This window comes from Bactrocera dorsalis, chromosome 3 (genome assembly GCF_023373825.1).
Source record: "Bactrocera dorsalis isolate Fly_Bdor chromosome 3, ASM2337382v1, whole genome shotgun sequence".
Taxonomy (NCBI): domain Eukaryota; kingdom Metazoa; phylum Arthropoda; class Insecta; order Diptera; family Tephritidae; genus Bactrocera; species Bactrocera dorsalis.
In genome coordinates, this window is record NC_064305.1 from 40,035,149 (window position 1) to 40,059,338 (window position 24,190).

The window sequence follows — 24,190 nt, forward strand, 5'->3', positions numbered from 1 at the left end:
GTATTTGCCTTCTAATCATCTAAATATCAAATCTGCATATTCTTTGTGATGCGTCAGTAAATCTGATATTTATACCATTTTTTCGATGATTATTGTTTAGAGCTTAAATTTTAATAAGGGCAGTTGACAATGTGTCAATATTGTTTTTAAAGTTTAGTTTCGAGAAATTTAGAGCTTCAAAGGAAATTTGTAATTCTACATAGATATGCATATGGGTATATATTTTTGACTAACATTTGGAATTTAATGCATAATTAGTTTGTAAATATGTGTGTATGGTAGGTATCTTAAATCAATCAGGCCGAGCTAAGGTAAATGTACATCTGACAGTCATTGTCGGTACAAGACTAAGCTGTTTGACTGACAAATAAGGTAAACTCACAATAATTACAATCACAATACAAGCAATCAATAAACAAGAATAAACGTTAAGTTCGGCTTTATCGAAGCTGTAATACCCTTCACAAGCGCATTTCTTGTAACAACTATATGTATATGTTCTTCCTAGCCAAGTTCTTTCAGCCCCAATTAAGGTTACTTAGTAAAAAATGTTCCTTTATGAACAACTTAATTTTAACTTTGGATGCGCTGCCGTATATTCTATTCTGGCCCGATCTAAATCAATTATTCGGAGATTGTAGCGCTACCTTAGGCATTAATCTTTAATAAGGATGTGTACAATCGATACCTCAAAAACTGAGGGATTAGCTTGCATACGCGAATTCAGGCGGACAAGGGTCTCTGGCGTTACCTAGTGGGCTACAAAATGTACACCCTGTTGAAAGTATAAAAATTATATATGTATTTACATACTATATGGTATATGTATACATGCTTCAAGTATATAAGATGACATAGCGGGTCAATTGACAGGGTGTTTGGGCAAACAAATTTAAGCACCAAATATGTGTACGCTGACAGTTAGCTAGTTGACGTTCTCAGTTTTTGATGTTGCGGCCGACACTTAGCAGTTAGGTGTGAAATAATTACAATGACTCAGCCGAAAGCCTATGATGCTAGCGCTGCGTACTTTAGTTTATATAATAATTTGTTTATTATGTAAGCTTCAATAAAATAAAAAAAGAAAGAAAAAATTACAATGACTACCAAATGCAATATATGAAAGAAAATAAGTAAACTGATTTCTATGGAAAAACATTTCATGAAATCCCTATATCCCTAAAAATAATTTGAAACAATGGAAAATTTGGTTTTTAATGAGTTTTAATCAAATTTTTATTAACTGCATAATAAACAAATTATTGATTAAAGTGAAACAGTGTTCTGCGGATAATAGAAGGTTTATCGATAATTTATATCATGCACATTAAATGTCTAACTATCATAATTAGCATTCTCTCGAAATTAGTTGATGTGATTAACTAATATTTTAAGAGAAATTCAGTAAGGAAGAACTATGTCGGGTATAACCAAACTTTTTATATTTCACGACTTTTCGACATTTGGTGGCGAAATATCTTACGGTGTTGACCAAACTTTAATGAAAGTTGCGTAAGAATTCAATATTCATTATCCGACGAAACCGTCAATAAATTACAATCATACTCATATTTGGTATTTTACTCAAGTGTATTATAGGTCATAGGCAGACTTAGTTTCATTAATATATTTTTCTTAATATTCGAAATATTTATATTAACCTAATTAATGAAATGAGAAATGTGTGATATAAACACAACCCAAATCCGCTTAATTAGGGGAAGGTCTAACTCATTACATTACTAAGGTATACTCGAGAATATGTTTCAGCGAATTTGTATGACAAGAACTTACATACTGATCGACATATTCGTTACAAAATCATGTAGAATAACGATGGTCAGTATAGTAATACATATATAGACGCTGTGGTATTTCATAGACTAATTTTACACATATCCGATCTTAAACTAGTATACTATATATTCAATATTGTACGTTCGCTTAATTTTGTTAAGATATCTTACTGGATAGGAACATTTATTATGTACAACATTTATATCAGGAATATTGCGTTTATATATAAAGTTTTATTTTCATAATCAGTGATTAATTTGAACAAAATTTGTGTTGGCAATCTCTAATTACCTACTTTTCATTGATAAAAGTGTCTGGAGAAAAATGAAAGTATCTCGAAGTTTAAAAAATCCTTAACCGAAACAAGAAAAATCGAATATTCTAAACTCTTATTAACGACCTTTAAATATATCTATACACTGTAACAAGTTAAAAAATTGTTCAAATGTAAACCACTTTGGGGTACTTAGTTTCTATGTCAGTATTAAGAAACTTAACATAATTGTCCACACATTCCTCAATGACTTTTTATTTAACATAAAATACAAATCTAGTGTTATAGCCACTATATTCAATGCCCTCAAGTTTTGTTTTGCATATTTAAGGTCCATTTTACTTATGAATGGTTAAAATACAAATTTCTTTGTTTTCTTGCATTTGTAAAATTTAAGACTTAAAATCAATTATAGTACTTTATAGAAAACCCAAATAAAAGGTTACAACAACTTTTCTAAGGCAAAGTAACAAATTTATCCATCAAGAAAGAATTATAACATTAACGGGTTTGCCTCAGTAGGCATGTTGGCGCAGGGTGCTGCTCGTTTATTTGAGCATCTGATATAATTTGCTTATCTTTTTTATTTGAATATATTGTAATTATATAGTACATATGACAACCACTTGGACATCTTTTTACCCTGAACAGGATATTTACAATTCCCAACGAAGTCTGTAACACCCCGAAAGAAATGTCGGACAGCCTATTAAAAATATATAAAAATGATCAGCAAATGTGTGGTGGCTGATATTGTCTACCTGTCCGAAAACCAACCAGACCTTCAGTTTATGAGAAATCGAACTAAAATAGACTGGTCCGATTCAACGATGGTCATATGTATTTAATAAAAGAAAAACGTTTTTTATTAAGAGCGTAACCAACAAAATCAATCAAATAAATAATAAGGCAGAACAAGTCTCATGATGAACATAATAACTATTATATGTTCGGCCTAATAGAGACTTTGATATTATTATTGAATATCTTAAGAGAGCTTTACATAAACACTAGCCCATCTGAATATTTTTGAAGATAAGATTGTAACCCGTACATAATCCATCATTTTTATTTGAAAATCAACGGGATTTCACTGCATTTCATTTATATTAAAAATTATATTACACAATGAAGAATCTTGCAATGAATATTTTGTATATTTGTGATCGTATATGTGTGTATGTGAGACTTGACATCAAGTTCAATAGCACCTCAGTTAGCCCGGTACTATAATGGCAAAATAAGACCGTACCATAAGGCAATCCTTAGTTGGGTAAAGGTATATGTAAGTACCTTGTACGCGGGACGAAGAAACCAGTCGTTTTGGCCAATAACATTATAAGGGTGAGTGGATTGTCGCCGGCTACTGTGACAAATAATGATAAATGGCTGCAAAGGTGAATTGAAAATTTACCGATGTTGAGAATTGTTACACAGCTCACCGCGACCACTAGCTTGTTAAATGTTCGTCGATGTCCCTAATGAAAGGAATAAGACGTTAGAAGGTAGGTGAGAGTCCCGATGTAAAACGTAAAAATAAGTACTCAATTTATCGACTTGAGATTTGATAAGCAACGCCACAACTGCTCGCTCCTATAGCAAGCACTTACATGTGAGCGTTTAAAAATGCATTCATTTCTTCTTGCACATACGAATTCCTGGAAAGAACTCATATGTTTCATCGTCCTTTGGCAGGCATATATTACCCGAATGGTTTATGGCCAACAGTACGGTGATGCCAGTGGGCTAGTTGCACTTGGTAGTAAATATTGCATTTAATTAATTAAAGTAAGCTTGATGAATTGTTAATGCACAACGTAGATATATGGCGCTAATATATATATAAGATAAGAAATATATGCATAAGTGAAAACAATAAACTTACCTTTTGTGGGTGTGTGGAAGGAATTAGAAAACTGTTTTTATAAAGGCATATAGCAGTACAAATATACAAAAGTCAAAACTTCTTTATGAGCATACATGAAGCAGGAGCAAGTGTACATCTAATAGTGTGAATGTTAAGCTTTTATGTATCTTACTTTTTTCCGAGATTACATTTCGTTGCGAAACACTTTAACTCAGCAAGCAGTGGAAGGCTAAGCTGGGCAAGGAGGTGCTTTTAAAATATGTGATTTTCAATGAAACAAGTTCTGTTCCTTTTGACAGGGGTTACTTGATTTATACATACTTTGATTTACCATTTACAAGAATTGAGGCAAAACGACCATTAAGTGCGCCGCACGATCCGCGAACAGTCTCAAACGAGATGGTCACCTACCCCGGTTTCCACAACAAAATTTTTTTCTGCGATAAAGGTCATTCTTGGGTACCTTAATACGCAAAATAATTGCCTTTCTATATGAGCCAACGACGTCTCAACGTTGCATTTTCAAAAGTCTGTTTTGTATATTTTAATTTAGTGCTTAGTTATAGCACTTTACAAGTTTTCGAATATAAGTGGTTTGCGAAAGTGGCGTTATGGTCATATAAACTCATAACTTTCTGTTTGTTTGTCAGGGAACATGCATACCAAGTTTCATAACGATATCTCAATTTTTACTCAAGTCAAAGCATGCACAAACGGACAGACAAACAAACAACTCGTATTCTCAACCTTTATGTATATATATACATATATATAATTATATATATCCTAATATCTATCTCGCATACTTTCTGGTGATACGTAAAACCGTTAGGTGAACAAAACATCTTATAATAGTATAAAAATAAAATTCTACAAAAAGTTAAGTATTAAATTGAAAGTAACGTAATAAAATAGTGTACAACTTTGTTAAAGTTCAGGCAGACTCCACTTTATTTACGGAAATATTTGGAAATTTGCCAAAAATAATTATTAAAGGACGTTTGCCATATTCACATCTCAACACATTCAGAACTTGAAATACTTTCAATTCTGGAAGATGTAAATTTTTAATTATGAAAATAGTTTTAATTGATTGGTCTTGAAAATGTAAAAGTACCAAGTACCCTATTTATACAAAAAATGAACAAAGACATTTTTGGTGATCGGCGTTAAAGCTCGGGCGATTATATAAAGGAAATGGAGAAAAATTGTAAGTATTCAATATAGCATACAAACATTTTATTTGGTGTTTATTTGTTTATATGTACATGCATTTTATTTATAAGCAATCGACAGGAGTGGCATCTTTTGAGTACATTTTTCTGCAAAAACTTGATAAAAATTGGTTCATAAACACAACAATTAAACTGCAATGTTAAAACTAGAAAAGTTGGCAAACAATTAAAAAATGGGACAATATATAAAAACGATAATTTAATAGAATGATCTACATATATTTAAATGTTCCTCCCTTCTATCACCAACACACACATAACCGCCCGAAAGGAAAGCTTTGTTAAGCATACTCGGCACTTCTCGAACGCAACACCTAACAAATCCAAATTTATTAATGAATCAGAGCGAATGAAAAAGCGGAGCAAAATTGCTCCAATTTTCACAATTTTGTAAATAAAACAGACTTACCTCGAGAGGTTTCACACCAACGCCAACTGGCTACACATCCCTTGTGGAGTCAGTTAACAAAATGACGCTATGCGGTCTCTCAAACAACCTACCCAATCTTTCTTATTTATACCCCGAATAAGATAAATTAAGTTTCCCATTAAGGAATCGTCAGAGACCCTATAAAATGTGTATATACATAAATGATAAATGATCAGCATGCCGACATGAATCGTTTTAGCCACCGATATGCTATAGCATATAGTTGTCATACCAACAAACAGATCAAAATCAATTTTTTGTATCGAATCCTTTGTTTTTGTTTTCACTGCACTTCGGAAAGAGTAGGCACGAGTCGCAGCTGTGCAGCATATTAACCCTGCCCACCGACCAAGTATGAGATTGTATACTTATGGATATATTGGGAAAATGGAAACATTTTTTTGAGCGTCCTCCACTTCCGGCACGTGCATCCAGAGACTGCATTCTTTGGCCAATATTTAGTTTGATGTATTGCGAGAAAGTTTTTCATCATTGTGCATAGTATTTGCGATTTATTGGCAGAAGGCACATGTATGAAATGAGCAAGGGATGCGGCAAAAGGTAATATGCAAGATGACAACATGGAGAAATCCGTATGAGTTTTCATAGGGTGCATTTTGCATGTGCCTGTGTTCTATCTAGAAATCTTATTGCTTGTTTGAAAAGTAACGCCACTTTCTGCAATACTTCACATTTTCCCAGTTCTTGAGGACATACTGAAGTGGTAACTTCGTTTTTCTCATACAGGAAGATGAACAAGTTAAAGCATACTGAAGTGTACTCGTATTGGAACCTTCTGCTGAGTTGCATGACTGCGCTGAAAGTACCGTATGCATTTGACCACAGTATATCAAAGTTTTATAACTGGCGATCAACTGACTCACCAAGCATGTATGCTAATGTAAATACATAAGTTTTTGAAAGGTTGAAACTGCCGCTGACGTTTTCAAACGCATAAGTGAAACTTTACGTTTGTCAACTCTATTCGAGGACACTTGGTGGCTGATGAATGCTGCTTGTACAGAACAGGAGCAAAAGTTGAAATTTATGAAGTCTTATTCAGAAACACTTGAGCTTTGATGACCCATTAAGTGCAAGTAACACAATGGACAATGAACACGTTTAATATCATTGCTATGATTCTAAAGATCAGTCTGGTATGTGAACTTCAACACTTCTACTGAGAGAATAAAAGTTATAAATAAAACATGTTGCGTAAGAATTCAACTAAATTGGCATTGAATTATAAGAATATTTTTTTATTTTAATTATATGTAATTCATCGACTCATTTTTTTTCTTACTAGATTTTGCTTCTTGTCTATACGTATGTCTATTACGATTTTTACCTGCACTCAGTTAATTGAAGTTAAAGCAATTAAACTTCAGATCAACTATTTTCGGCCAAGGTTTCACTGGTGTTGCCAATAGAGAAAGCGAAGATTTTACAGACAATTAAACAGGTAAACATTTTTTAAACTAAACATCAAAATAATTCAATTCAGTTATTGCTGACGAAAAGGTAAATACAAAAACGTCTTCGGGATTACTCAAATGCATTGGACAACTTCTTAACAGCAAGTAAGACAAAACATTATTGACAGTTAAATGAATTTTAAAAAAGATTTGTTGCAGATTCTTAAATCATTTAAGTTAAAAAAGGAAGCATTTTCAGTTTTCTTGCTGCAGTTTAAGTAATTTGAACTTTGGGCCGGCACAGACTACGACATCTACATATGTATGGTTGTTAAGGAGTACTTCCTTTGGCCCTTTAATTTTATTAAGTATTGACCTGGTTTTAAATTTTTGAACATATGTATAGATTACCACAGTGAACATTATTTTTTAGCTCGAGTTATTCATACCCCGAAATAAAAAGAAGAATAAAAAAATTCTGCAAATGCTTCGTCTCTCAAATTCCGTTATATAGTGATTGAAGCGTTAACCTTACTCTTCCTATTATCTTGAAATTGCGAGCTTCTTTGCTCCTTTTTCACCTCGGTGCAAGCTTACAATAAAACGTTACATATTATAACCTACTTAATTTTATCAAAATAGTTAATAATGGTCACAAGAAAGTGAAAATAGACTCAAAAAATGTTTGCATGTTTACATTACATGTGAGAAGCCAATTTTTTATCCTGATTTTTACCAGGAAGATTGAAATATGTTTGTTTGCAGGCACATACTGTCATATATAAAGAGCGATGTAAACAACACTATCTTCTGCGACTTCCCTCATTTTTGAGAGCAACAGTCGGCGAAAACCGACGTGATCAAATTTTCTGAAAAAACCAATTTTTTCGATTCTTTCCCACAAATATTGGGTTATATAACTAGAACATACAAGGTGCGTTCCAAAATAATCAGTGGCCCCTGGTGGCGCTATCTATATGTCGACTAATCCGTTAGCATCTGCTATTTTTATCGATTGTCCAATGAGAATTTCATGACATTACATAGATTGGAAGTGAAGTTATTGCGTTTTAAATGTCAGTACGCTTGTGTTATCGGTGCGAAAATGAGCTACGAACAAGAGCCAAGATTCAATTTTGTTTTAAAATTGGTAAAACTTTTACCGAAACGTTTCAATTGATGAAACAAGTTTATGGCGATGATTGCATATGCCGTAGCAGAATGCACAAGTGGTTTCAATGTTTTCAAAGTGGTCGTGAGGACATAAATGACGATAACAAAGCACCGGTACACTGGTACCGGCCAACGAGCTAAAACACTCGTTCGACATGCTTTTGGGCCGTGCAAAAAGCTGTATTGAAGCAGAATAGTCTCCTATTTTTAATAAAATAAATTGACTTTGCCGAAAAAACCATTTGTTCTGTTTTTTATAAGTCCTGTTTACTTTGGAACTCACCTTGTATTAAGTAAATCTATTAATCCAAAAATCTTTTTTATTGACCTGTGTTCTTATCATACTCTTGTAACTTGCCAGGATATTAAAATCTTTACATAACTTTATATTAAAAACAAGTAAAGAAGGGCTCAGTTCGGAGGCAACCGACCATTTTATACTCTTGCAACTTGTAGGAATTAATGCCAGGGAAATACTTTAAGATGTAAAACCAATCATAGGGTGAAGTCAGCCGGATGTTGGAAAATCCTGATATTAGTTAATAGGGGTTAGGCCAAGTTTTCACTCAAATTTATTTCTTTTAGGTACAAAGATACACTATTATGAACAAAACACGCTTTATTATTACAAAGTACAGAGTCACCCCAAATTTCGAAAATCTTTATAATAAGTATATGGGGACATTGACCGACATTTTCAATCAAAAGTCAACTATAGGTACCGGGGTCTAAATATTCAGTACCAGCCCCCAGTTTTATTGGATTTAAACAATTTTTAGTCATGGGGTGACACACATTAAAGACATTATTCGTGCAAAAGTTTTATCTTGTTACATTAATTGGGTTTTTGATTTACATATGTGATGTTATTTGTTTTCATTCGTAATACTATTTTCTAAATACATTTGTTTATTAAGGTAATAATATTCGGGTAGTTTTTAAATTGGCACCGGCCTCGGCCGTTTCTTCGACAACTAGCCGATTTATCGTTATCGGCCAGAAATTGTCATTGCTATACAGTATGTCCAATTTGTAATCAAAATTTTGAAGATAACTGAAAAACTCTCTTTCAAATCATCTGACGTTAATAGCTTTTATATCAACAACACTTTAAAATCGTCATCTTTCGCATTCCATTGTACCTTTTTTAGCCTTTCTCCATGGCTTTTACACAATTCATTGTAAATATAAACCGCAGTTAAATGATTATTACTATTCTGGAAATCCCAACCGCAAATCCATTCACAATTCAAATAACATGACTGACTTTTGTTCGTTTTGCTGTCTGATAGATTTTGTATAATACTTACTTTGGATGACACATCATTATTAATGTTAAATATTTCACGTTTAGAGTAGGTCGGCAAATAGTTATTCATCACCCTGGTAATTACCATTCTTCAGCATTGTAAAACCCCAAGATTTAGATAACGATAATTAAATAAACCAAGATTAGCTTGATTATTAAATAAATGTAATAATTAATTTGCTATTTCCCACAGCAACTCTTAAAATCTATAACATCCATCAATTTCAAATGCCTTACAAATATTAAAAAAATATGTTATCTTTGCAAGCAGGCTCAAAGATCGGGAGTGACCGAACATTTTAGCTCTTGCAATATTTAAAAATCAAAGCCGGCAACATATTATAATGTGTTGGCAACAATTTATACTAAATAAGTAAGAAAGGGCTTATGTTCAGATACTTGATTAGTTTAAGCTTTACAAACAACCGTTAGATATCTTATATGTATACACAATGCATTCCAATATACATACTTGATGCAAGCAATTTTCCACAATTTATACCATAACGTGTAGTTGCATTCGTGTTCGATACCAAATACGGCATCTTTAATTCTGCATTGTTGCTTCTGTTGTGGCTTCTGTCCTTCACATAAGAAGATTTATACATTTCATGCAGTCTCCTTGGTGTGTCCAAACACGAAAAAAATAAAACTTGATGGATGCCATGTGATCCATTTGATATGATTGGAATCAGTTTCGTCCAATATAAGCAAAACAGCCTTTTAGATGAATGAACAGTATTTGTACCGATAGTTCAAATAGTATTTTCATGGAACTTAAATATATTTGTTTTAACTTTTATTGAATAATGCACTCACTCGTTTGTAATGTCAACATCCTTTACAGAATTTCAACTCCGACGCCCTAACGTCAAATAAGTATAAACGAATGTCGCATTACATTCGAATACAATGCCTTTCCCTTTGAGCCTGCACAACCTTGTATTTGAAAGTTTTAATAGCCTACCTTGGCCCGTGTGCCAAGTGGAAGAAAAATAAAATACTAACAGAGGGAAGTAAAATTTTGTAATTTTTTCATCTTAGAACTTAATCTAGCTGAAAGTTAGGTAAACTTTGGCAACTTATAAATTTGAATACAGATATGCATTCTGCTAAGATCGGACCATTATAGCAAATAGCTGTCATTTAAATTGATCGATGAAAACAATAGATGAACAAAAATATATATATTTTTTTCTTTTAAATGCTATAAAATTTCACATGTGGAGGATATTATAACTTCGGTGCAGTCGAAGTTAAACTTTTTTCTTGTTTGACATTCAGTGGCCATTTCATTGCTATTACACCAAACAACGAAATTGTGGAAGTTTGTTTGCAACAGACACCTTCCTTCAGCGGAAGTAGTATTTGTATGATACTAGCTTTTTACCCGCTTCTTCGCCCACAGTAGAGCCATTAAATAAGTATGAGAATTAAAGGGTAAGGTAATAATAACAGAAATGAGTCAAAATGATAACTAAATTTTATTGCTTGGCTGAGATCAAGAATTTTTAAAAATTCCTAACCTTCAACACCTTAAAATATGCGTATTGAAATGCAACAACTAATGTTAAAATATATTTCACCGTAACAAAAATAAATAATTCTGAATTCTAACAATTTAAAAAAATGAAATACAGAGTGTTAATCAAGTATATTTTTGTAGACCATGTTATAAGTTTTCCCGTCGGATGCAAATATGTGTGAATTCTGGGCATTAGATACACGTGAACAGGCTACATAAAGTTGACCATGAGAGAAGCATGGGTTTTCTAAATGCACTCCTGCTACCTGTAATGCTTGTCCTTGTGCCTCCTTTATAGTAACAGCAAAGCTAAGCTTGACGAAAAACTGAACCCTTTTAAATTTGAATGGAAAGTCAGTGGGAACAATTGGTATCCGAGATATTATAACACTATTTCCCTTACCGACACCTGTTAAAATAGTAGCACCAAGTATGTTCTGTCCCAATTTTGTTATCCGAAGCTTTGTTCCATTACATAGCAGAGGAGTATCTAGATTTCGCATAAGCATTATTGGTACATTTAGTTTCAATTGAAGTTTATGTGACGGTACACCCGATAGTTCAAGTGAATTTAAAAACTTCACATGATATGAAGTACTTATAATTGTATCCATTGACAAATATTCCTTAATTTTTCCCTGAACCTCGTTTAAAATATCAGTGTTGATCCTATTAACAATTTCATTTCTTGGTGCTAATATTGCTCTTGCACACAATCACTGATCACTACACAATTTTCGTCGCAATTCCGGAAAAACATTAGCAATGAAATCCACATCACTTTCTACTAAATTACAAAATTCTCTTGACAGTAATATATAGCCTTCAACGTCAACAGCTAAACAACCATCACCAATTTTCAACAACATTTCTGCGTAAAGTCCTGTCACGTAATTATGAAGATGCACTCTCATATTAGTTTTCAGGCGAAGTTTTTCAACTGTCGACCATAAGCGTGATGATTTAACGCACGCTTGAATTTCATCTGCTGGTGTCCCCCTCTGAATCACTGGGAGGGTTTGACGGAAATCACCAGTCAATAAAACTACCATGCCATTTTGGATATACCAGATTTTCGCTTCCGAGGCATTTTCTAAGAAAAGCGAGTAAGATCTAAAATAATAAAATGACTGCTAACCACAAAAATTACGGATTACCTCAAAAATTTGAATAGTTTTATACTGCATGTAACGACAGAAGAAAATAATAATAAATATAGAAAAATTAATATTATTATGTTAATACAACTCTAACAAATAATTTCGACTAAATTAGTTATCATAAAAACGGTACTCACGGACTTTTTTTAGGTCATTAAAAGAGAAATAATTCTTTCATACATAACTTTTGTGTATCTTGAACCGCTTTTGCAGCGCAAGGAACGGAAGCCCTCAAAGATTACCACTGTTTCTTCGCTCCTATAGTTCGCAGCGTGATGCTATATAGCCTATAGTCTTCCTCGAAAAATGAACTATCCAACACAAAAAGAATTATTCAATTCGAACCAGTAGTTTCGGAGATTAGCGCGTTCAAACAAACAAACTCTTCAGCTTTATAATATTAGTATAGATAAAAAGCTTTAGGTCGCCGGCATATAATAAAATTTGTTAGTACTCTATTACAAAAGAGATATCTTTAACAAATAACAAGAACAGAACCATACCAAGATGACTACCAGAGAAGCCTGAAGAGTCATTATATCACTTGTTGTGTTCTGTTATGAAGATACCCATTGAAGAAACCTTGGCGTGAGTCGTGAGATTTACTTTATAGAAATTTTTGCTAATGTCAGTAAAATGATACATTGTCCACTAATTCATGTAAACTTACATGATTTTCCTTTGTGAAATCTATGCTAAGAAGAAGAAATTATTGGAGAAATCGAAAATGTCACTTAGCCTGAGATAATAGCTTTTAAAAGTTAATGTACATATACCTGTATAGCTCTGAAATTCCCTATATTTTTCAATGGATGACTTCACTTTAGTGCAAAGGAATTGTAAATGATTCTTTCCATATTGAAGAGAGAGGAATTAAATATTTTGTCAAAGGTAAATAGATACATATATTTGTCATAATATTTGAGAAAGCATGAGAGTATCACATATCGGGATTCGTAATTAAAATATTACTTATTTAAATGATAACATATTCATAATTTGATTAATTTTGAGAAGGAATAGTACAGTAATTTGACTTGAAGACTTCTGCAAACGTGTTAGAAATATTGTGACATGTTAGATTTACATTTCATCGTGGACGTAAATTTAGAAATTACGTTGTTTTACGTGTTATAATATTTTTGATTAGTTAATAACTGTATTTCCATAAAGTTAGTAACTGAAGTTCAATAGATGGCGAAATTATTGAAAGTTTATATGTTGACATGAGAGATGAATGACCAGATGTATACAAAATTGTGTATTGCTCGGCGGCTAAAGGGCGTGAGAGGCGGGAATATAAGAATACAAATATAAGCAAACATATAGATTTCTACAGTTGTTCAAATTAATAAATTTATATAACAAAACAAAGTGATCTGAGGCTTTATTTGCGATTATGAGTTTTTGGCAAAAACCATATATTTTTATTCAACGGCATCTACAGGTAAATTCATATAAGAAATAGACGTATGTATACTTAATTAATAAGCAGCTTACTTAGATAAAATGTGTCCGATTTTTTCATTTATCATAATCAAAATTGAAAGTGAATTCGCGCAACACAAAAACACAAAACAAACAATTATTGCACAACTGAGTCATTCTTTGTACATAAACTGCCGCTTTTTTTTTATAGCAAAAGCGTAATTTCTGGTTGAAAAATACTAATTTTCCACGACAGCGACACCTACACCAGCCTCAACCCCAACCTGAACTGTAACCGCAGCAACGTCCTAAAATACAACATCAACCGGACCGGACAAACCTGCTGCATGCGCATATTTTAAGCACTGTAAAACGCCAACTTCCCAGTTGATATAAAAAAAAGCCACCAAATCACGGCATCAGCGCGACGCTTGAAGCTTCGCGCGTGTTGCCCCAGTTCGCGCTAACGCACCCAGTTTGGTACCAAGCAATACGTTTCAATGAATTTAAAAGTGACAGGAGATTTAATAAAAGCCAAAGAATGGCTGGAGTAAAGCGCGTATGGAACATATGCTTATAGTTATATACATACATACAAACAAACGTATCTGGTATACAGGTTATGCGCCCGACTGTAGTCATTGTGTAATGCTGCAGCAGAGTGGCGTCACGACATAAGCAAGAAGAAATTAAAAATAGTTTTAAAGGATTTTCAACACTACGCCGTTCATGTATGTATGTATGGCAGCAGTTTTGACTCTCTTTAAAATCGCAATATGCTAAGTCGATGTTAAGCCGAACGCACTGAATGTTGTTGGGCCCGGTCATTGGATATGGATATTTTCTTATGTATGTGTCGCAAACCACATCCAACATGCAACAAATGAAAATTTCTATTTTCATTTTTACTCACAGGCTGGCTCCGACCCGCAATGGCTTTTTGTGCCTTAAAATCTTATTAATTACGCAAATTAACGTATTTCGTTGGTTTTTATTTTGTTCAGTATTTTCACAACTTTCAAACGCAAATATACATACATACGTTTTTATGAATTATGCAAAGTGACGAACCGAAGAGTCTGTTCTATGTACTAAATTACATATATGTACATATGTACATATGTATTTACACAGCATTTCTCTGTAATTTTTGTTCAAACTAAAAGGCCCCATTATCAAAAAAAGGTAAATGGTAAGATAATGGTTGAAATCATAAACAAATTAATTAAAAATCTAATCAATCAATAGCACGTTCTCATCCTCCGAAGGAGATGAATGAAAGAATATTTATGAACTAGAATATGGCTTAGAGCTAAGCGGAAAATATTCTAAGGCTCATAGAATTACTGAACAATAATATAACGGGTGATCAAAGTAGATATACTTTTTACAAAAGCCTTTTTTGACAGATCACGCTGTCATATTTTTATTTTTTTTTGAGTATTGTTTAGCATTTCATTTTGGAAAGACTCACGTCCTATTTTGAAAATACATATATGTATACTCTGTGTAGAATGTATTCCGCGCGCTTCACTCAACTTATGGTCAACATAATCGGCCTACGGAGCATACTATTCGCAACACCATCACCTATCTTGTGACCCTCTTTTCATTGCTAAATAACATTAGACCGAATAGCCCACGTCCATCAGGCAGTGAAGAAAACATAGCAGGCGTCGCTGCTCTATGGGCTCTTGAAAAATGCCTAGAACATCCGAAGTTTTCTTTTTTCACCGATGAGGACCGAAGAGATTCAAGAGTTGCCACTTCATCCAGTGAAAACAACGGTTTGGTGTTGTTTATGGACCGGGGGAATCATCGATCCGTAATACTTCAAAAATTATTCCGGTGAGAACGGAGCGGTCAATGGCGACCGCTATCACGCCATGATAACCGACTATTTGATGCCTGAAATTGAAGCTTGTGATCTAGGCGACATTTGATTTTAACAAGACGGCGCCACTTGACACACATCGCATCAATCAATGAATTTATCAAGAAAACACTTCGTTGAGCAGATAATTTAGACTTTTTCTGTGAAGAAATGTAAAGTCTAAAATCTATGCGGAGAAAATTGGACTCAATGGATGAACCATCTGAGACGTAGTCTCGACCAACATTTGAAAAAAGATTATATTGACAAAATAATTCTTTCGAATGATAATAAACATTCTTCACTAAGTTTGAAGTTTCTGGGATTTTTCTTTTAAAAAGTAGGCCCAGCCTTTATAATAGACCAGAAAAAACGTTAACTTAGGCTGTACTGAAGTTATAATACTCTTAACAGGCTTAAGTCTTTCTTACAAAAACTTGATTTTGCTCAATCAGATTTTTGGCAGTTCTATGATATAATTATCTGAACAATATATTCGGAGAATTTATTTTTGTGCTAAAAGGATTTCTGCAAAAATTTCAGATCGATATCTCCAAAACTAAAGGACAAATCTGCAGGCAGACGGGCATGTCTAAATCAACACAGCTTCTCATGTGTATATTTTTATAAGGACTCCGATGTTTCTTTCTGGTTGTACTATAAAAACTTTGAGGCAAACTTAATATTGGGTTCAAAATGTATGTTATAATTTATTGAATTGGCATCAAAATTGTGGGTATGATACTATAAATTGAAAACTTTGAACATCAAGTCACTGCCTGTCCGTATTTCTTTACTAGAACGCAGTAGAGAATCGAATTTTTATAAGGGTGAGCTCAATTTATTAATTTTACTTGCATACTTATTATGCTTATTACCAGTACGTAATTGAATTTTAAATTTTATTTATGCAGTATATAATTACATATAGAATATACCATGTAATGAAAATAGCTCAGGAAGACGACTATTACTGATCAGAACTAGTTTTCAAACTAGTGCGAAAAGCCAAAAAATGGTCCTAAAAGATTTGACTTTAACGATTTAAATTACTATATAGTATACTCGTACAACTACATACACTGTATGAGTGAAATAGGCTCTCTTACTTTCATTGGGATAACTCACATATTGGGCGATATATGCGGTACAAAGTTACCCCAAATTCGAAAATCTTTATATTACGTACATGGGAGCTAAGAGAATTATTCGTCCAATTCCACTATAAGAGAAGGAATATATCTTATTTTCAGTTATACAGTGGCGGACAAAAGTCTACATACACCCCCTGTTTTCTTCGATGTGAGAGTACAAAAACTTTTTAGAAAAATGTGTTGATACAGTTTTATTCTAATCTTCTTTCTAATAACAACAAACTTAAAAAATCCGTTAATTAATATAAAACTACAAATTTATGGAATAAAAACTTAAATATTGTGTTGACAAAAGTCTACATACAGTACAAAAATATCTTAGTTCAGTGCGAAAAACTTTACAAAATGCTAGTTATTAAGACGTTTTAGTATTTAAATAGTTGGGTCCCCATTGGCATCTATAACTGCTTGAAGACGCCGTGGCATTGATTCTGCTAAATTTGTCAACGCTGCAGATGTAATGCTGTTCCAAAGTCCCAATATGCGCTCTTAGAGTATCGCAGAGCTAGAAATTTGGTGCTTTCTAATTCTACGCTCCAAAATCTCCCAGACATGTTCAATAATATACTCATTTGTGACGTACTTACTATACGTTCGGCTAAATTTGGAGCATTTACTTTTGGATTTTGGTCTACTTCGTTGAGAATCAGGCTGACGTCTCTACGAGATTGTTTTTTTGGGCGTCCACTGCGCGGTTTATTTTTGTTGGAACCATTATTTTTAAAGTTTTTTAGAATTGTCTGTACTGTTGCTCGACTCAGGTTTAAAATTTTAGAAATTTCACCATATGATTTTTTTTTCTTTTCTTTCTTTTATCACCAAATTTCTTACATCAATTGATATTTCATTTCGCGAAGCCATTATAGCTATTGAAATGTTTAAACCACAAATAAATTCAATAAATATCAAACAATAAACACATTGAAATAAAAGAAAAAGGCTAACGTTACCTTACTGTTAATATTACAATGTACAAAGTATGAGATTTGAACTGTATGTAGACTTTCGTCAAAGCAATTTTTGTGTTTTTCTTAATAAAATAATGGCACACACTAAAGATTATATTTGTGCAAAGTTTCCCCATATATTAATTACTTTTTGATTTGTGTACTGAAAACTGTAGGAATCAATAGGAATTTAAAATTCTGCTATATGAGAGTAGGCGTGGTTGTTGTCCAATTTTCTCCGAACTCGAAATTTTTTTTGTACTATGGAACCAATATACCAACTATAAAATCTGTAGCAGCTTGTTGCAAGAGTATAAAACGCATTCAAAATGTATTTATTAACCATATGTACATGCATACTCGAACAACACTTAAATATTTACCCTCGCATTTATGTATATACACGCATAAATATACAAATTTATGTATATCTATATGTTAATAAGAATGTGCTTACATACATCTTTATGAAAGAATAATATTTATGCGCAACAGTCAAACACTTACGATATGTATACGAATGTGTGTTTTTATTCATATGTGCATGGCGAATGTGCGGAAGCCGGGCTCATGCGCTTTATCTAAAAATGGAAGCTCGGCTCCACTTGACTTCGCATCGCAGCGAATCGAATCGTAGTGCATTAACCCACAGAAATGACACTTGAATAAATGTAATCAAAAACAATAATAAATAAGTAAAAGCTACAATTCGTAATGTTGAAGTCATAAACTTACTTGAACACACAGCAGATGCAATTCGAAGTGTTCGGGTTATAGTCAATCGTCGCGTTTCCTACTTACACCATATAAAGATTGTCAGATATATGTATGTACATACTTATATACTACAACCCAGAAGGTGTGTGTTAGTTCTGAATTGCCTCTAGTCGGGTACATTTTTTTCTTTTACTAGTTCACAGTAGGCAAAATTAAGCCCATTAACCAAACTACAGAACTAACGCAAAAGTTTAGAAATTTCGCAAATTTTCGCAAACAACGTAAAAATAATAAAAGTAGTGAGTCACTTCAGTTGTGGTACTATGTAGATACTATATCTACCTGCAAAGTACGCAGCGGCATTAATTTCAACCACAAAAATACTTTACATACATTATTATATTAAGTTGTTATTTTTTTTACTTAATGGAACAAACTGAGTCGATTTTTTATTGGCTTAGATGGGGGTTTTCCGAAAATTAAATTTTATTTCACTTGCTTGTAAATTTCATGAAGGGGTAGCCCTCATACATAAATGCATGCACGCCTATTAGTAAGCTCCGATCGGTTGGAAACAATTCGAACTACATAGTTGATTCAAGTACAATAATTAAAAAGAAAAAAGAAAGAAGTTTATTATTATCTTTCAGTCGCTGAGTTTATTGCATATTTCTATGTGAGAGGAGATACTTGGAGCATAAGTCATATAAAAATGCATAGATACATACATACATATGTTCATATCTGCTCCTCATATTAAGGCTTGAACTAATGTAAGTACATATGTACATATGTATGTATGTGCGTGAAGTTACGGACAACGGTTGTTCGAAGTTGTTGATAGCAGTGACTTCAAGTTTAATATTAATTGTTCCCCTTCCTTCGTTTTCTTAAGTTTTTATATATTTTGCTTTTATAATGACTCGTTTCCGTTTTAGTAAGAATATACAACGAAAAATGTAGGTACACGCTTCAAGCTATGAGCTACTAAACGGAAGCGGGAACCGAAGTCAAGGCACGTAGTTTCCACACAATGCTGGACAACTACACACAAACACTCATGTATAGGTATACGACTTAAGCCCTTATGTGATATTTACAGCAGTCATAATGAAAGGGGACAATGAAATGTACTCGTATAAGACTGCTAAATCAAAACACCAGTGGTAATCGCTTTGAAAATGGACTCACTGTCTACCTTCCTCACTTCCAATTCGCTTCCAATTAGGTTATACATATGTACAAATGTATATACTATATAACGGTAATGGCATAGATATTATTAAAAGTCTCATGGGTCAATTTAGTTGTGTTTGATTTACATTTAGTTGGCAAATGATTACTCATACAGTATTCTATTGATTCTGCCTTTATTGAATTCAATTGGGACGCGAAATTGAGTAGAAAATTATTACAGAAGATAATGCTGTCCCTAGAACAACCTAACATTCAGCCTACAAGTATTGATATTGGTGAATAAATGTCAAATTAACTATTACTTCCTATATGATAATTCAAAGCTACTGCACAATTTTTTTTTATTAACTTTTTTTTATGGCTTATTAATTTATAGTTTGGGCATCTGTTTAACGCTGACTAAAACTTAAATCTAAGAAAGGTTAAAACTAGAGCCAAAAGGAAAGCCGTTCCTTGCTACCTACTTGACTTTGCAGTCCAATCACTTTCTCGCTCCCAACCTCTCCAACCATACGTGCATATGAATCGTGTATTTTTTACGCGATTTTGATTTACACGGTTTCTTGGGAACGTGCCTACCGTGTAAAAAAAGAGTTCACTGTTTAATACGTTGAAAGTACATATAAAAATAACTGTAAGTATAAGGACACATTAACATAATCCTTGTTATTTTTGTATACCATTACTCGTATGTTCATTTTTTAAAACCTTTTTCTTGATCGATAATCAAAAGATTAAATATCTGAATAATAATAAAATATAAATTCATTTACGGAGTTTTTACTACAATGTATGGCAACTTTTGTTCTTGTAAATAGAACTTCAAGCTTCTTAGCGTATATTCAAGAGGTACTTTTCGACGAATTTGTATGTGCGTGATCTTATCTTTCAGATAGGGCCATAGATTTTCTAACGGGTTCATGACGGTACTATGACGAGGTATTAAAGGGAATCCCCAGTTGAAGTTCATGAGCAGTGTGCTTAGGGTGACAAACCGTTTCTTTCCATACCCACATTTTTCGCACAGGAATGCAAATTTTATTTGAGAATGAATGATCCATTGTGCTATCTGTGAACACAAGTTTACGGCCTCCTGCGCTGGGTTGCGGGTGCAAACTTTTTTTGTGGCCACTTAATTTTTCAACAAAAGCGAACGTTTCTAACGAATGGATTACCATAATAGATATTCAAAAAATCGTTCCTCGTTAAACCGATAAAGAATAAGTTTTCGCAGTTTGCCTTGATGAAACGTTCCACTAAATGTATGAACACATAAGATATCATAAATACGTAGTTGGAAAAATTTATAGTCAAAGAGATTGTGAATTTAATTCTTTAATACTTCTTCATATATTAAGAAAGTAAATTGCATTAAGGTTCTTACGTTCATGGTCTTCAAGATCTGAAAGTATTCCACTTTGTTACGTATATCTGTGGTGCGTGGGTTTACCAAGTTGAAATGGAAAGGTGCTAGACTCTAATACTAATATGTGGATGTGCATATACATATGAATGTAAATATGTAAATATGTGTGTACGCTGCATACACTTTGATCAACAATGCCTTCAATTACGGCTCGGGTCGGTTCAAATCTTATTTTCCAATTCTATTTTTATCAGCAGTTCCTTCTGTTGTTTCTTCGTTCCGTTACTTACACATCTGCACTCCGACAGTGCTACTTGTTCAGTTGTTGTACATCTTAAGTGCATTTGATGATCGAAAATAAAAGGAAAAGTGGCAACGGACCGACAAGTGGAGTGCGCACCACTGCTACTAGTTATACCACAACAGCATGGGGATTACTGCTAGCACAGTTGCTGTGCCTTGCCGTTAAACAGTGCCTGTGACTTCATTCGCGTTGTTCTTAATTTGCGATAAAAATGGAAATTGAAAATGGAAATGGTCCCAAGCACTTGAGCAGCACAACGACAAGGCAAACAAATCATTATGACAAAAGCGATAAAAATTATGACCACTTTTATAACAGCAATCTTAACGGAATGTGTTCGTATTAGTGTTAAAGCAATATATGGTATATCTACATACATATGTACATATGTATGTATGGGTGTTTATGCGTTTCCATCTTATAATCTTGGCAATGTGATAAAACTTATGTAATCTGTGGACAAAAATCTTTTCGAAAAGACATCTTTTTAATCAAACAATACTTCAAAATATTCAGTAATTTATTTTAACTAAGTACACACAAATTTATATACTTGTATGTATGTCGGTTATTGAATAAACATTGGGAAGACGGCCCATAAAAGCACGATTACAGAGAAAAGATCAGGCATGAATTAAGTGTGCTGGTCAGAATAAACCTAAAGGTTTTATTTTCTACAAAATATTGGTGCAAAAAGATTTTTCATGACCATAATATACCGCGCCACATATTCGTTTAAACGCATCTTTAATTATACTCTTGCAACATTTTCCTATCTTCTTCTTCTTCTTAATTGGCGTAGACACCGCTTATGCGATTATAGCCGAGTTAACAACCGCACGCCAGTCGTTTCTTCTTTTCGCAACGTGGCGCTAATTGAATATTCCAAGCGAGGCCAGGTCCTTCTCCACTTGGTCCTCCCAACGGAGTTGAGGTCTTCCTCTTCCTCTGCTTCCCGCGGCGGGTACTGCGTCGAATACTTTCAGAGTTGGAGTGTTTTCGTCCATCCGGACAACATGACCTAGACAGCGTAGCCGCTGTCTTTTAATTCGCTGAACTATGTCAATGTCGTCGTATATCTCGTACAGCTCATCGTTCCATCGAATGCGATATTCGCCGTGGCGAACGCGCAAAGGACCATAAATCTTTCGCAGAACTTTTCTCTCGAAAACTCGCAACGTCGACTCATCTGTTGTTGACATCGTCCAGGCCTCTGCACCATATAGCAGGACGGGAATTATGAGTGACTTATAGAGTTTAGTTTTTGTTCGTCGAGAGAGGACTTTGCTACTCAATTGCCTACTTAGTCCGAAGTAGCACCTGTTGGCAAGAGTTATCCTGCGTTGGATTTCTAGGCTGACATTGTTGGTGGTGTTTACGCTGGTTCCAAGATAGACGAAATTATCTACAACTTTAAAGTTATGACTGTCAACAGTGACGTGAGTGTCAAGTCGCGAGTGCGACGACTATTTGTTTGATGACAGGAGATATTTCGTCTTGCCCTCGTTCACTGCCAGACCCATTTCTTTTGCTTCCTTGTCCAGTCTGGAGAAAGCAGAACTAACGGCGCGGGTGTTGAGGCCGAATAGGTGGTGAGTGTCGATTCTCATTTCACGGGTCTTTTCCAAGATTTGGCGCATGGTGAATGTCTGGTCGGTTGTTGATTTACCAGGTCTGAAGCCACACTGATAAGGTCCAATCAGTTTGTTGACGGTGGGCTTTAATCTTTCACACAGTACGCTCGATAGAACCTTATATGCGATGTTGAGGGGGCTAATCCCACGGTAGTTGGCGCAGATTGTGGGGTCTCCTTTTTTATGGATTGGGCATAGCACACTTAAATTCCAATCGCTGGGCATGCTTTCATCCGACCATATTTTACAAAGAAGCTGATGCATGCTCCTTATCAGTTTTTCGCCGCCGTGCTTGAATAGCTCGGCCGGCAATCCATCGGCCCCTGCCGCTTTGTTGTTTTTCCGGCGGGCAATTGCCCGCAATGGAACGTCAGCTCCATCGTCATCGATTGGGGTATCGGGTTCGCCTTCTCCTGGTGTTCTGCGTTCACTGCCATTCAGCAGGCTGGAGAAGTGTTCTCTCCATTATTTAAGTATGCTTTGGGGGGTTCTACAGTAGTATGCTCCGGTCTTGAAACCTTCTGTAAGCCGCCGCATCTTTTCGTAGAATTTTCGAGCATTACCCCTGTCGGCCAGCTTGTCAAGCTGCTCGTACTCACGCATTTCGGCCTCTTTCTTCTTCTGTCTGCAAATGCGTCTCGCTTCCCTCTTTAACTCTCGGTATCTATTCCATCCCGCACGTGTTGTGGTCGATCGTAACGTTGCAAGGTAGGCAGCCTGTTTTCTTTTGCACTTTCCGAAAACCAATGGTTTCGGTTGCAGCTGTACGTAAGGAGTTTGAAATGCCGTCCCACAGTTCCCTTATACCGAGTTGTTGACGAGTGATCTCAGAGAGCAGGAGTGCAAGCCGAGTAGAGAATCGTTCGGCTGTCTGTTGTGATTGTAGCTTCTCGACGTCGAACCTTCCTTGTGTTTGTTGGCGTGCGTTTTTTGCTGCACAGAGGCGGGTGCGAATTTTAGCTGCAACAAGATAGTGGACCGAGTCGATGTTAGGACCTCGGAGCGCACGCACATCTAAAACACTGGAGACGTGTCTTCCGTCTATCACAACATGATCGATCTGGTTTGTAGTTTTTCGATCCGGAGACAGCCAGGTAGCTTGATGGATCTTCTTATGCTGGAATCTAGTACTACAGATAACCATATTTCGGGCTCCGGCGAAGTCGGTCAGCCTCATCCCATTTGGGGATGTTTCCTCGTGGAGGCTGAATTTACCGACCGTAGTACCAAAGATACCTTCTTTGCTTCTTGGCGTTGAAGTCGCCAAGCACGATTTTTACATCGTGACGGGGGCATCTCACATAAGTGCGCTCCAAGCACTCATAAAAGGCATCTTTGGTCACATCGTCCTTCTCTTCCGTCGAGGCGTGGGCGCAAATCAGCGA

The 24,190-nt window shown here is 34.7% G+C and overlaps 1 protein-coding gene and 1 long non-coding RNA gene across 4 annotated transcripts in view; one reads left to right on the top strand and one right to left on the bottom strand.

Moving 5' to 3' along the window:
* The window catches only part of LOC125777417 (uncharacterized), a 104,910-nt gene extending 81,623 nt beyond the window's left edge, over positions 1-23,287 (top strand). The window contains exon 3 of the long non-coding RNA XR_007422298.1: positions 22,844-23,287. This is a non-coding gene — a long non-coding RNA (uncharacterized LOC125777417). The remainder of the gene's footprint in view (positions 1-22,843) is intronic.
* The window catches only part of LOC105233534 (matrix metalloproteinase-2), a 333,189-nt gene that overhangs the window by 299,850 nt on the left and 9,149 nt on the right, over positions 1-24,190 (bottom strand). The gene's annotated exons all lie outside the window — the stretch shown is intronic.